At 41.0% G+C, this 14,865-nt stretch overlaps 1 pseudogene; it reads right to left on the reverse strand.

Moving 5' to 3' along the window:
* The window catches only part of LOC117049807, a 108,692-nt pseudogene that overhangs the window by 11,161 nt on the left and 82,666 nt on the right, over window positions 1-14,865 (reverse strand).

Genomic DNA, 14,865 nt, shown 5'->3' on the forward strand with positions numbered 1-14,865 from the left:
ATCTATTTTAATATATGTTAACAGAAATTTAACGAAGCAAGAGAAATCTACTTTTTACACTCAAGTAAGCAACATCGATAATTGTATTCAACGTTGATATGCTATTTCAGTGTTTCACTTAAATAGTAATCTCATGCAAATTGTGAATGTTTAAATACTAACCCACAATTCTGCTTAGCATTTGCTGTTCATCCTCTGACATTTTAATATAGATCACTTGGTTGTTAAACTGGCCAATCCCACGAAATGTCATGCTGAAGAGTTTTCCCTGCAACAAAGCTTGCACTTTGGCCTTGCTGTGCTCCAGAGCAGAAACAGCCCTTTAAATGAAAGAAACACACTCCTAAGTAGGAAATCACCAGCCAAGCAGCTTTGGAAATAAATACGAAGGTCAAGATGGCTTTTTGGAAAGTCTGCTTGCATAGATGCAAAATATTCATTGTTCAGTGCAAAAACACAAGGTCAGCATAAAAGAACAAAATGGGATGGATCTTGATAAGCTTTTCCCTGTAGGATCCAGCAGAGGTTCCCACTGAAGGAAGGTGGGAAGCAATTTTCACCAATTTCCTTTGTACACACACCCAGCACCACCTTCACTGCTACAGAGGATCGTGTAACATTGTGGAGCAGTTTTTCAGAGGCCATGGTGCCGGAAAGGGAAATTGACATAATTCACCTCTCTTTTTCTTCCAGTGCAGCAACATGTCGGGGGAACTTCTCAGCAGCCTGGATCAGACCTTTTTGGTCCTGAAGGTCACATGCAGTGGTGGGTGAGCAGGCACCACAAGCCAGTATGTGGCCAGAGTCAGCCACATTAAAACTGAGGGACCCTGCTTGACCAACAGCTGTTTGGTGGGCTAGTGACACATTTTTAATGAGTAGATAAACATGCAGGGATAACTCTTCCCTCACACACATCTCTCTCCCTCTCCGCATTAAAATTGTGCCCCTTCCCTTGAATGGAGAAAACCATCCCTGTGTGTCCATCTTCTCACCAAAGTGCAGGAGATTGTTCTTCTAGGGGTTGGTCTATGCAGTGCAGGGACAGCAATCTTTACAAGATTGGGAGCACTGCAGGGATGAGGTTAAAAACCCCTCCCACTGCTCACAAAATCACTGCCCTCCTTTCCAACTTATGGCTGAGCAGCTGAGCAGCAAAAGGAAGGTGGGGAAGCTCCTCGGGGTTTGGTGGCCTATGAGGTGCCTGCCTCAGATATTGGAGGTTCATCTATGGATTGCACTGTTCTCTATTGTCTTCCATGCTGACATTGAAGTAAGAGTCCTCAAGTTTGCTTACTTTCAAGTAAGTATGCTTAGGTCTGATAAGTTACCAAGCATCAAGCACTGAAGAGGCAAGTAATGTATTTGCTGTATCAAAAGTTCTGCTTGTGTTGCAGGTTTGTTGTTGTTGTTGTTCAGTCGTTCAGTCGTGTCCGACTCTTCGTGACCCCATGGACCAGAGCACGCCAGGCACGCCTATCCTTCACTGCCTCTCGCAGTTCGGCCAAACTCATGTTAGTAGCTTCGAGAACACTGTCCAACCATCTCATCCTCTGTCGTCCTCTTCTCCTTGTGCCCTCCATCTTTTCCAACATCAGGGTCTTTTCTAGGGAGTCTTCTCTTCTCATGAGGTGGCCAAAGTACTGGAGCCTCAACTTCAGGATCTGTCCTTCTAGTGAGCACTCAGGGCCGATTTCTTTGAGAATGGATAGGTTTGATCTTCTTGCAGTCCATGGGACTCTCAAGAGTCTCCTCCAGCACCATAATTCAAAAGCATCAATTATTCGGCGATCAGCCTTCTTTGCAGGTAGCAGGCCCTTTAAAAGCCTTAGAAAAATAAATTGGGTTTCTCCCTGTATAATATTATTAAACTGTAATTGTACCACAGCATTGTATTACACACTGTTTATTTACTATTACCCCAGAACAAATCCATTATTCAATTAAATTTAATTGATCGTTATCTGTTACACTGCAAGCTCCACAATAGGTTTCGGTTTTTAGTCGTTTATTTCCTGTCAGGCAAAAAAAACATACATATGTTTTAAATCTGAAGCTCAACCAGTTACTTTAATCTTACTCCTAAAAATAAATCCTGAGATAGAAAAGATAAACATAAATATTAAATAAGACATTGTTTAAAATAGCTTCTGCGACATAAAACCCTAAGAGATTTCTGAAGGTACCTTGTAGAGCTCCATTTAATTTTATGAAGTGCTATTCATATAGCAGCACAATTTTATTTTTTTTTATAATATATACATTTACAAAAACAGACATTGATTATTTCTGATGGGTAGGATTGCCCTCAGGCATAAACTATCAGAAACACTTGTGTGATAAGAGTCTGTTATACCAGGACCTCTCTGAACCAAGGACATTGGGTTGCCTTCCTCCACCTCAGAGCACTTCAACCCAGAAGCCCTAGTGGAGCCACAGTCTCCTATTTAACACACATCTTGAGGATGAACTGAGCTGTGGAAGCAGCGACTGAGCTCAGCTCACGTGGAGCTTCCACTGCTTGCGCCTTGCACAGAGCTGTCCAGGGTACCCATTGGAGCCTTGCTTCACGTTGCCTCTGTACTGCGAGGTCTATTATTCAAAACAGGATAAGACTACTAGTTATCATGTCCTGAATACTTGGAATGTTATGATACAGTTATGAAACTTTCAATTTTATAATTTCTTCTAGTAACTCACAATAAAGATTATTTCACCAACGCCAGCCGTTAGAGCTTGAGACTCTTGATCTCAGGGTTGTGGGTTTGAGCGCCATGTTGGGTGAAAGATTCATGCATTGCAGGGGGTTGGACTAGAAGACCCTGTGGTCCCTTCCAACTCTACAATTCTATTATTCCATGACCAGTTCACATTCAGTCAGTGGAAGGATTTCCACTTATACAGCAGAAATTCTCTTCCTTTCCTTCTCCCCAGGTACCCCCCTAAATCTATTCTGTAGTAGATTTGGGGAAAGGGAAGGGTGTGCACAAGGAGAGGAGAGGGAGGGTTCCACTGTGCAAGCAGAAATTCTTACCCAGATGAATCTAGCTAGCTGGATATTGCTCACAGGGAATAAACTGACTACCGGTACCTTGGCTGACCCATGCTGGAAAATGGACAGAGCTAGCACAACCCTCACAGTGGCCATGGTATCCAACACAAAATGTGTTAAGACCAGAATAAAAACCATTCATTCATTTAATTGCAAAGTGACATTTTAAGTTATTTCCTCTCCCTGTTTTAAGTTCTCTTACATTTTCACAGGCGTGCTCTGGTTCATGGGGTCACGAAGAGTCAGACATGACTAAACGACTAAACAACAACAAACCTTTTCACATCATCTTTTGTCCTCAGATGAACTACAGTAATCGTAAGATGCACCGTTTGAACTGGAATTGGGGCTCTCAAGAGGTCAGGCTATTTGGTGAATATCAGCTCTTGGACATCTTCAATTTTATCTAAAATCTAATGATAAAAAGGAGGTTTATCAAAAATAATGAACCCACTTTGTTAACCTAGAGATAATTTATTTAGCTTCTTAAGACACTTGAGAAGTGTCCCTGTTCAAGAAGCGTTCAGTCATTCTCCAGGTGCTAGGCAGTGATTTGAAGTTATCTCTCTTAAACCAAAAGCAATTTTTAACATCAAACTGAACTCATTTTGGGGTTCATGAAAACAGACTGAGATAAGGAACTTTTTTAGGCTCTAAAAATAAAGTTCTTTAGGAGGGGAGGGATCCCAGATTTACCATCCCTAAGAAACACATTATTGATACATAATTCTTATGTGCAACTTCAGACTTTCAGTTGAGTTGTATCTACTTGACAGAATGGAGAATGCATCTTCACCTTTGCCTGAAGCCCAGAATTACAATAAGATCTTTCCTTAAATTTTAAATATATAGATTATATTCTGAAGAAGCAGAAACTGATTGTGCTATTTCTGAACCTCAGCTTCACTGAGGGTATAAAACTAAGAGAACTAAGTATTAGTGTGATCTTATGCAACTGCCAATTGTTAACAGACTGGAAAATGGAATAGCATTTCCATAATTAATTGTGTGCTACTTTCTGATTACATGAAGAAACTGATGCCTTTTCCCAAGTGGGAAACTTTGACGGCAAACAAATCCGTTTAGATGACTAAATTTGCCACTTTTAAAGACATTGTTTTTGCTGAGCTGCACAGCCCGTTCTCAGCATTTTCCAAGTCTGTTTCATCTGCGTAGCTAAAAAGCTGTAGGAAAAAATATTATGCTTTTTGAAAGAACCTTCAATAGCATTCTTAGGATTAAGATGAATGAATTTAACCAGGAGAGGGAAGTCCCAATGGCCGGAAGCTTAAACATGCACTGAAAAGAAGTTATAATTCTAATTGGTGTAGTTCAGTTTTGTTCACTTAAAAATGCACTTATGTTTCTGGGGCACCAAAACCAGACCATAATATTTTCTATACTTCAACAAAAAAAAGTTAAGCATATAGACATGCTGTTCAAGGGCATTCATGTGGCCTGGTGTACAAGTGTGTGCTTATATTCCATAACCTTTTTATTATTAGTGCTGCAGGCTTGAATTTCGGGATGGGAAACCCTTTTTCAGCCTGAGGGATGCATCCCTTTCTGGGGGCATACATCTGTAGTCAACAGGGCCAGAGGTCAATATGACTGTAGTAAATGTGAATTGCACACTTGCACAGTAGAATCATAGAGTTGGAAGAGACCACAAGGGCCATCCAGTCCAACCCCCTGCCAAGCAGGAAACACCATCATAGCATTCCTGACAGATGGCTGTCAAGCCTCCGCTTAAAGACCTCCAAAGAAGGAGACTCCACCACACTCCTTGGCAGCAAATTCCACTGTCAAACAGCTCTTACTGTCAGGAAGTTCTTCCTAATGTTTAGGTGGAATCTTCTTTCTTGTAGTTTGAATCCATTGCCCCGTGTCCGCTTCTCTGGAGCAGCAGAAAACAACCTTTCTCCCTCCTCTATATGACATCCTTTTATATATTTGAACATGGCTATCAGATCACCCCTTAACCTTCTCTTCTCCAGGCTAAACATACCCAGCTCCCTAAGCCGTTCCTAATAAGGCATCGTTTCCAGGCCTTTGACCATTTTGGTTGCCCTCCTCTGGACACCTTCCAGCTTGTCAGTATCCTTCTTGAACTGTGGTGCCCAGAACTGGACACAGTATTCCAGGTGAGGTCTGACCAGAGCGGAATACAGTGGTACTATTACTTCCCTTGATCTAGATGCTATACTCCTATTGATGCAGCCCAGAATTGCATTGGCTTTTTTAGCTGCTGCATCACACTGTTGACTCATGTCAAGTTTATGGTCTACCAAGACTCCTAGATCCTTTTCACATGTACTGCTCTCAAGCCAGGTGTCACCCATCCTGTATTTGTGCCTTTCATTTATTTATTTTTGCCCAAGTGTAGTACTTTACATTTCTCCCTGTTAAAATTTATCTTAGTAGTCTAGTGTCTACACACACTCACAGCTTACTCTAGCCTTAATCCAGGCAAGCAAGAGGCATTATCAGAGTTCAGACAAAAACACTCAATGAGTATGTGAAGCAAGGCCCATGTGGCAGGGGGAACATCTCAACAGTCAGAGAAGAAGCCTGGAAGGGCACATACAGACCACCCCCAGGCCTGAGGCTCCCCCAGCCCTGCTTAAATTGATGGATTAATCCAGTGGTGGGAAACCTTATTGGTCTGGCAAGCCATGTCCTCATCTGCTCAAAAAAAACAGTAGCATGAGGACAGTAGGACCATATTGGTTCACATTATTTCTGGTTGAACACGAGTTTTCCAAGTGTCACAAGCATTTGGGGATGCTGAGAACTGAGTAATAAGAACAAGGAGCAGTTTACAGACCCAAGTAGGCAAAACAGCTGCTTAAAGGCAATATTCAGTATGGAATGATTAGCACCAGAATGAATATATATATTTGACAGACATGAATTGCTCTGTGTTGTACTGTAAATGGATACCATATACTGTATAAGACTTCAGGAAACAGTCTCTGTGATGAAAATCATAGGATGACACTAGAAAGCTCACAGCGGAGAAAGAAAAATATGCAATTTAGCATGATACTTATTTTCAAATATTTCTCTAATGTCAGCATCAAGGAAGGGATGTCCTGTCAAATCCACTTTCTTCTCAGTCCTCAAGCTATATTTTGTATAATTACAACACATGCAGCACAAAATATTAGGAAAACCAGCAAATCAAATAAATTAGTGAGACAATGAGACTTGCTATGTAGCTAAACATGCTGCATGTGCTGTATTGCTCCAGACAATTTTAGTCTAAGCTCTTGTACACTGTCTTTGTGATATGTTGGTTGGCATAATTAAGGGATAGATGCAGTGCTTTCTTTCTTAAAAAAAATGTTTAGGGGTACTCTCATTTTGATTCAAGAAAAACCACCATTTTATAGTTCAAATCAGGAAAAATAAATACAGTAAATGGACAAAAGTACAAAGATTCACAAAATGGTTAGGGGTATGCGTACCTCTGCATCCCCCCAGAAAAAAAGCACTGGATAGACGTATGTGGATTTTTAATATTTTTTATATTTTTGCATTTGGGGCCAGCACAGCTACCTTTTCAGAGAGAGAGAGAGAGAGAGAGAGAGAGAGAGAGAGAGAGAGAGAGGTGGTTTTTCAGCACATAAGAGATGAAAACGGAAACTTCTTGAGATTCCAGACGACAGGGCAAGGGACACAGAGATATGGAACTTTTGATGTAGGAAATATATCCTGCCTCTTGCCACCTACTAGCAAGGAGATTGCAAATTTTCCAAGAAATGAGAAATTTGAAAGCTTCGTGTGCTTAAGGCAAAGCTGCATGGCATACCAGAGAATTTTAAAGGTAACTTCTAAGGTGAGATGGATGTCTTAGGCTTTGGGGGAATCACTGCCTTGTCTTAATATTCTAAATTGTGCCACCTAGAATGAGTCATAGGATAATTACATAACTAGAGCAGAGAAACTCCTTTCTAAGCTGCTAAACCTGGAACTATTTATGTGGCTGGAGGCTTCATTCCCCTCCTACCACTCCAAGAGGCATATTTAATGGCTTTGAATTTAATAGGAGTCTGGTAGGTACACAAAATGCATAATAGACTTGTCCGAATACTGTAATTTTGAGAGTTGCATTTTCCATTGCCAATAGTCGAGATGTGGGGTCAGAGAACCAGCTGTTAATGGATTTTCTTTTTTAAAAAATTGCATGTTTCCAGCATTGAATTGAATAGTCTCATGTAAATCAGCACAGTAGGTCACAAAACATATTCAATTTTGTTTCCAATTAAAGCTAAATCCAAGGGTATGTCAGCAAATCTGAAGACAGAATTTAATGGAGTAGAGCTTTTAATTTGGGTTGCTTTATTACCCCTGAGAATGGCAAGGAGTCAGCCAGTATACACTTGAGTAATGTGCAACTGGTGATCTTGAGGACAATCCTCACCAGGCAGCTATCATTGCTTGTGTTACTGCTAGCATTTCAGCAACTGAGTGTAGGGCAGGGGATGCAAAGGAAGGCTGGTGAAGGAAAACTGACAAAACTGGCAAAGGACTAGAATAAGGGGGTTCTGTTTAGTATGTGCAGTAGAGCATCCCTCCAGATTGGTGTTTTATTCGGGCATACAGTGGTACCTCGGGTTACATACACTTCAGGTTACATACTCCACTAACCCAGAAATAACATTTCAGGATAAGAACTTTGCTTCAGGATAAGAACAGAAATTATGCTCTGGCGGCACAGCGGCAGCGGAAGGTCCCATTAGCTAAAGTGGTGCTTCAGGTTAAGAACAGTTTCAGGTTAAGAACAGACCTCTGGAACGAATTAAGTATGTAACCCGAGGTACCACTGTATTCTGCAACATGTCGTTGAATCTACTAGTGAATCTCACCTTGTTCCTTTTCTACTTTTAGTACAAACACAGGATGATTTTTCATGTTATATTCAGAGTATACCATTAAAATCAATGGATTCCTGTTACTTAAACCTATTTCTTTCAATGGGTCTACTCTTAGCATGACTACGGGGGGGGGTATCCAGTGTTAGTCACGGAATATCAGGCAAAGTTTACTATTACTTAGTTTTTAACTAATATTTAGCACTGCTCAACACACTGAAAGATCTTGTTAAGCTTTGTCATGATATAAAGTTTTAATATCTCAAAATTATTATTTAAACAATTCATTGCATTTTTAAAAAAAGAAGTAGCTTTTTGTGGTCACAGCAGTTGCTGAGATCATGCAATATTTAGAATATATTGATGGATAAAAATAGTTTTTTCCCATAAGCCAGGGCTCTTAGGAATACCTATTCAATAAAGCTAGAATTACAGAAACTGTGCGATGTCTTAATTTAATTCAGCCAGCATTTTAAGTGCACCACAGAACAAAATGATTGTGCAGTTTCTGGTTAGTATGCTTTAAGAAATAAAAGCAGCAGCTACACTAAAACATCTCCATAGGCACTAATCACTGAATGACTTTGCCCCGCATTTTAAGAAGTTTTCACACTTTGCCAAGACTTGTGTTTAAACAGATTAATCTAACACACACACACACCCACACACACCTGCAACTCAAGAAAGCACTCAGACCTAAGCCAGACATCTACGTGTTTCTGTATGTGTAGCAATAGTGCCATAATTGTCACCTGCTGGCGAAGGGCTATTCACCAACATCATAGTTTTTAAACCAAGGCTAGGCTCCCAATTTTTACTTCCTTCTCACATTGCAACCCCACATACATTTAAATGGCCATCCTATCTCCCAGGTGATGATTATGTAGAAGCAATAGATAAAGAAGAAAAAAGCTGTTACCACTGGATTGATATCTGTACAGAGCACTTGTTAAGATCTGGTTGTGCAGATCTTTGAGCATATTGTTGCTGAAACTTCAAGCTCTCTGTGCACACAGGTAGGGGGCTTCTTCTGCTTACTGACTTACAGTGTGTCAGTTCAGAAGCTGTAGATAGAGCAATTAAAAACAAAACAGCCTTCTAGCTTTTGCCATCCATAAACTATAGAAGGCTGAAGTTGCATGTCTCTGATCTTTTCCTCCCCCAGCTGCTACCAGCAGTTGTGGATCTTGGCATATACAATTTCTGTGGTGCTTTGTGCAATGCCAAAATCCACCACTGCCCCCACCTTTTGCCTTCCATTGGACACAACAGTGGCAGCACCTGCTGTGGTGCCCCCAAAGTTCCACGTCCTGTGATACTGAGCTGGTCACGTTTCCCTTTACCACCAATATTAAGCAACTGACACTGTAATCCTGTCTATCCAGAAGTAAATCCTATGGAGTTGAGTGTGCCTTACTTCCAAGTAAGTGGGCTTAGGACTGCAGCTTCAATGTGCTCTATAATGTATTGTATTAAGCTGCGGACACAGTCAACGAAAAGATGTAAAGTTGCCATTCTTCCCAGTCCAATATTGCCACCGCAAACACACACAATATTAGTCCGCTATACACTCACTCTGCAGAAGAAAGGGATGCTTAAAGAAACCGAAATGGGGAAGCTACTGTTGAAAGAAAGCTCAGGGGCCATAGCCAGCCAAAATAACATATTCACAGTACAAAGATTTATCGATTACTGCCATTCCGTTCCAGCGCCTTCACCATTGTTTCACAAAATTAATTTAGACCAGTGCTTAAGTTTCACTCCTAACTATGTCACCTTTTAGCATAAATCTCATCAGTCAGAAATGTCATTATGGCTTACACATTTCATTTATTGCATAATAAAAAGTACATTAAATATTCATTTTAGGAAGAATGAACATACTTCCAAATAAAATGTTAATTTCCACTAGTCTGAATGTGACAGGAAACCTAGAACATATAGACAAGACACAAAGGGCCCAAGACACCAACATTTTGGATCCTGCTATCAAACAAAGAATGCTAAAAATAGCAAGGTTTAAACATAAAATTTCTAATAACTGCATATTTTCCTACAGGTATATTATTAACAAGATTTGTAGCAGTACTGCAAAAAGTTTGACTCCTTAGCCCTAGTGAGTATGTAAAGTGCTCAGGATATTTGAAGGGCTGCCCACTTTCATGTCATCCTGCTCATCTTGTTGAGAACTGGCAGAGAGGTCCTGGTCCTATTCTTCCTGCTGTTGCCCACAGACAAGTGTGGGCAACAGCATGTCACTTCCCTTTCAGAATTTAAATACCTCCCCTCACCCTTTATGCTTACTTTCTAATACTGAGACAAAATTCTTTTGCTCAAGCTTTCCAGGTCTGCTGTATTCTAAGCTGCCATCAGCTAGGAGAATGGCTGGCACTCTCTTCTGAAGTAAAATGATAGCCAATGAATTATAGCCTGCATACAATTGCAAAAGGAGCTCGGGTGTGTTCTACCCAGGGAAATATGCCAGAACACAACATAGTTGGAGAGATTTCTTGTTACACTGGGACCCCAGTTTGAAGCAGATTTATCACAATAAACCATCAGTTCACTAAATATATTGCTGCTATGTAGGCACCACGAGGCTGCACTATACTCAAGTCCTAAGTGACTCAGCTCCATTGAAATCAGTTGGATTTAAGTTGCAATCCTATACCCCATTGAACACAGTGGGCTTTATTTCTGACAAAATAAACACAGGATTGCAGTGTTCCTTCTCTGCACAATTGCTCTGCAAGGCAACCTTTTTTCTCTATATATATTATACAGTATAGAAGAAGAAGAAGAAGAAGAAGAAGAAGAAGAAGAAGAAGAAGAAGAAGAAAAGGACTTTGGGTTTGATATCCCGCTTTTCACTACCCGAAGGAGTCTCAAAGTGGCTAACATTCTCCTTTCCCTTCTTCCCCCACAACAAACACTCTGTGAGGTGAGTGGGGCTGAGAGACTTCAAAGAAGTGTGACTAGCCCAAGGTCACCCAGAAGCTGCATGTGGAGGAGCGGAGACACGAACCCGGTTCCCCAGATTACGAGTCTGCTGCTCTTAACCACTACACCACACTGGCTCTTATACTTATCAATCTCTTCATTTTAATGGAGCTGGACCTTATCCAGAAACACAAAACCATACATATTTAAAATAAGATGAACTATAATATATACTAGGATTTGTACTTTATATTAGCTTTTGGACTCCCCACCTCCCCGCCCTTTTAATGGAACGGTTTAGGGTTGTTGTTGGTCATACTTAAGCATAACAGTTGCTTCAATCACAATCAATGGGGGGAAGACTGCAGTGGAGATGAAATAAGCACTGCACACCCTGACAAATCAAAGCAAATTGCTTCTTCATCCAAATTCCACATTTCTGCAGGCAACGAACTGGGCTAGAAAAGCAACTGGGCTAGAAAAGCTACCTCCAAAATCAAACACCCTTCCTTCAAGGAGCTCAGGGCAACACACATGGTCCCTCCTCCTTATTGTAAGAACGTACGAAGAGCCCCACTGGATGAGACACCAAGGCCCATCTGTGCAGCATTATGCTCTCACAGGGGCCAACCAGAGGATGCCCACAACAGAACACAAGTTCCATAGCACTCTTCCACTAGTGATCTGCAGCAGCTGACATTCAGAGGCATACATCTTCTGACAGTGTGAGTATATCACAGCCATAAAGTGAAGCAGAACCCTAAAGAGACAGAGGTATTGTGTTTTCTGAGTTCTCAAGTCCATTGGGTGGGAGACAGCCTGTTCTCTACAGGGCTGCACTCCCCTGGAAGTATCAGGTCTCTAGCTTGAGGATGTCCTGGATTCAGTACTGTCACAGAGATGGCCTTAGTGCCTTGAAGAGCCTATTTCCAGCTACAGCTGGTTCACCAATAACAGCCCCCCTTGACCACTGTACTCTGCACAATGGCAACCTCTAGACTGGGCTATTGCAATGCCCTCTACATGTGGCTTCCCTTGAAGGTGATTCAGAAATTTCAACTAGTCCACAGAGGCCAAATAACTGGCTTGGGTCCCTTTTAGAGCTATTTTATATTGATGTACTCCACCCTGGAACCTAATGGGGGAAGGGCTCATAAGAAATTTTATAAGTAAATAAATCATGGCTTTGATAACCTTACTCTTCATGGATTTGTCTAATCCCCTTTCAAAGCAGTCCAAGTGAATGATCATCTCTACACCTCGTGACAGCAAGTTGCATAGTTTACCATAGAAGTTGAAGAAGTACTTCCTTTTGTCCATCCCAGTCTTACCAAATACAGTATATATCAAATACATCATCAAAAGACACATTTCCCACAAATACATGTCAAAACCAGACAAATATCTTATGCCTATCCCCTCTCCACCACATCAATGTGCATATGGCCATCACTGATGTGCTTCTATTGAAAACAAACCTCCATTCAGGAAGCTGCGGGCGATTCACACTCAGTTTCCCTGGACTTCCAAGAAAAATAAGAGGGTTGTAAAGAATGTAGTCCTATTAGCTATGTTAGCGTGGTTGTAACCGTGAAATGTGTGGCAAGGAACACCTGTTTCCATCTGTATGCTAAATACATTGTACCATCGCATAATTATTATTGCAGTGTTAAAACTAGAACTAATTGTTTGGTACAGTCATATAGGTCCAGAGACTCACAGAAACAACTAATGACACACAATGTTTGCACATACATTGCCTATTATTGATGGGACTGCAAACTGCTTGCATGAATATGTGCATCTAAAAGGCAAGTGGAAGGCCTCCACAAGGCTGGCGGCTGATGTCTCAGTGAGTGTTTGCAACCCGCTCTTCTGAGATGCGGTTCCTATTTCTGTAGAACAGCTTGATTCACATACAAACATGATCTTCTTTTGCAAAAATTATGCTTTCAAGTTTTGATGGACTTGGAATATCTCAAGCAATGCTTAACAAGGCTATATTTCTACAGCAGACCACAAAAAAATTGTTGATTGCTATGAAGCCAGCCAATATAGTATAGACAGGGATAATTGAGCACTGACAGTTACTGAAGCAAATAGCAGAAAAGAGCCATTTATAGCTATGCTGTCTACCAATTATGCAATAACACATGTCACCGTTCAAAACAAGAAGCTCTTTTCTGTCACCTTTTATTTCCCGTCCTCCCTGACAATTATGTATATTAAGGAGATTGGAAGGCTCAACGTTGCTATCAACAACCCAGCATGGATTAGATCTCTCCTGCAAATGAATATCTATTGATTTCTTATGAAACTGTGGCAAAGAGTGCTACCAATTTATGGGCCCAGGATAATCACACTGTCTCAAAACAGACTTAGGCAATACCCTGCTGCTCCACCTGCAAAAAGGAGAGGCAAAAGCAACGCATCAGCAGATTTCGATAAAAAGCCAGAGAGACTTCCACAGCAGAAACATCCATCAAACAGTGTTGAATGCTTCACACACACAGTGGGATTTCGAGGCACAGAAAACTGCTCTAGAAATATAAACCTAGCAAATTAAGGAGCTTGATGAGTCTTCTGTGGCCTTTGTCTTGTACTGAGTAGTGCAACAAAATGTTTCAGCATTTCAGAATCCCTGCAATCAATCCAAGTGAAAGACATCAGAAAGACGCCATGAATCCTGAATCCTGAATCTGATGCCTGTTCTATACAGTGCAGCAAAATAAGGTGATAACATGGGACTGGAAGTCAGGCAACACATTTTTTAATGCTCCATGAAAACAGAAAACCAGCACAGCAGGCAAAGCGCAAGGCTTTCTTTCTGATATGCTAGGCTTCTATTTTGGGAGAGTTTTTTCCTCACAAAAAAAGCATTCAAAAGGTAGCATCCCTCAAAAGTAGTCCAAAGTGATACCTCCTGCTTGCATAAATACAGCCTAAGAAACACGGTCAAGATCTGGCAGATTGGATCCAACAAACCTGATTCCCCCAGTCTGTTCTGGGTTTCCCCAACCCATGAGAGCAAATGAGGAGGGGGAAAGCTCTGTTGCACAAGCAGAAGTCCTTGCACATATGAGATGGCTTCTGTAACTGAGCAATTCACAACAACCTGATATGGAGATATTAACAGGTGGTCACATTTACATCTATGTATGTAGTTAAATACTTCACATGGGCTCCACCAGACAACCTGTTTATTGAACATTCACCCTGATTTGCTTGCACAGTGCTTACGTGGAGGTTAGAGGATATCTGTTGTTCATTGAACATACCTCACATTTGTTTACAGGGAGGGTATACAACAATCAGCATACATTCTGCTTTCTTGTGTTATACGCCTTGCCATTAATCAATTGATTACCCCACACTTTTGAATGCATTTCTAGAGTGAATTTGCTGCACCAGAGTGATAAAACACTTTAATCCACTTTAATTGTGGAAACCTTGGTTTCCAGTATGTGGTCAATTATTTCCTGCAAAATACCGAGAGTCTAGAGGAAATGCTGCTTAGTCGTCAATGCTACTGGAAGGGCAGAATAACAAACAAAATGCACTTTTGAGCTATCATTTTCAGAGCCACATAAAGAGATGGTCCATTGTGTCCCCAAGCAGCAATTTCAGGAAGTCCCTTTAAGAATGACAACCTACTTTGCCTCCAATTAACAGGATATTTTCAGCCCCGAGCATGTCAGTTCTTCCCGGGGTAAGTCAACACTCAAAGAAGTCCTTAGTTTGGTTATTTTCTGCTAGTCTCAAAAGTAAATTGTAGGAAACAACTTGAAAATGGATCTGAAGAATAATGAAATAGTGAAGATGCTGGAGGATAGACACGGAGCCTATAGGTTGGCATTGGGTAGCAGGGAATGAATGAAGGATAGTGGGTTTTAGTAAAGTCATAGAACAAGAAACACCAAGACTGCCACCTTATCTAGAGTCCTGGACTCTCTCACTTAGAAATTCTAATCCCAAAAGTGCAGCAAATTTGCTCAG

The sequence above is a fragment of the Lacerta agilis genome, chromosome 7 (assembly GCF_009819535.1).
Source record: "Lacerta agilis isolate rLacAgi1 chromosome 7, rLacAgi1.pri, whole genome shotgun sequence".
Classification (NCBI taxonomy): Eukaryota; Metazoa; Chordata; class Lepidosauria; order Squamata; family Lacertidae; genus Lacerta; species Lacerta agilis.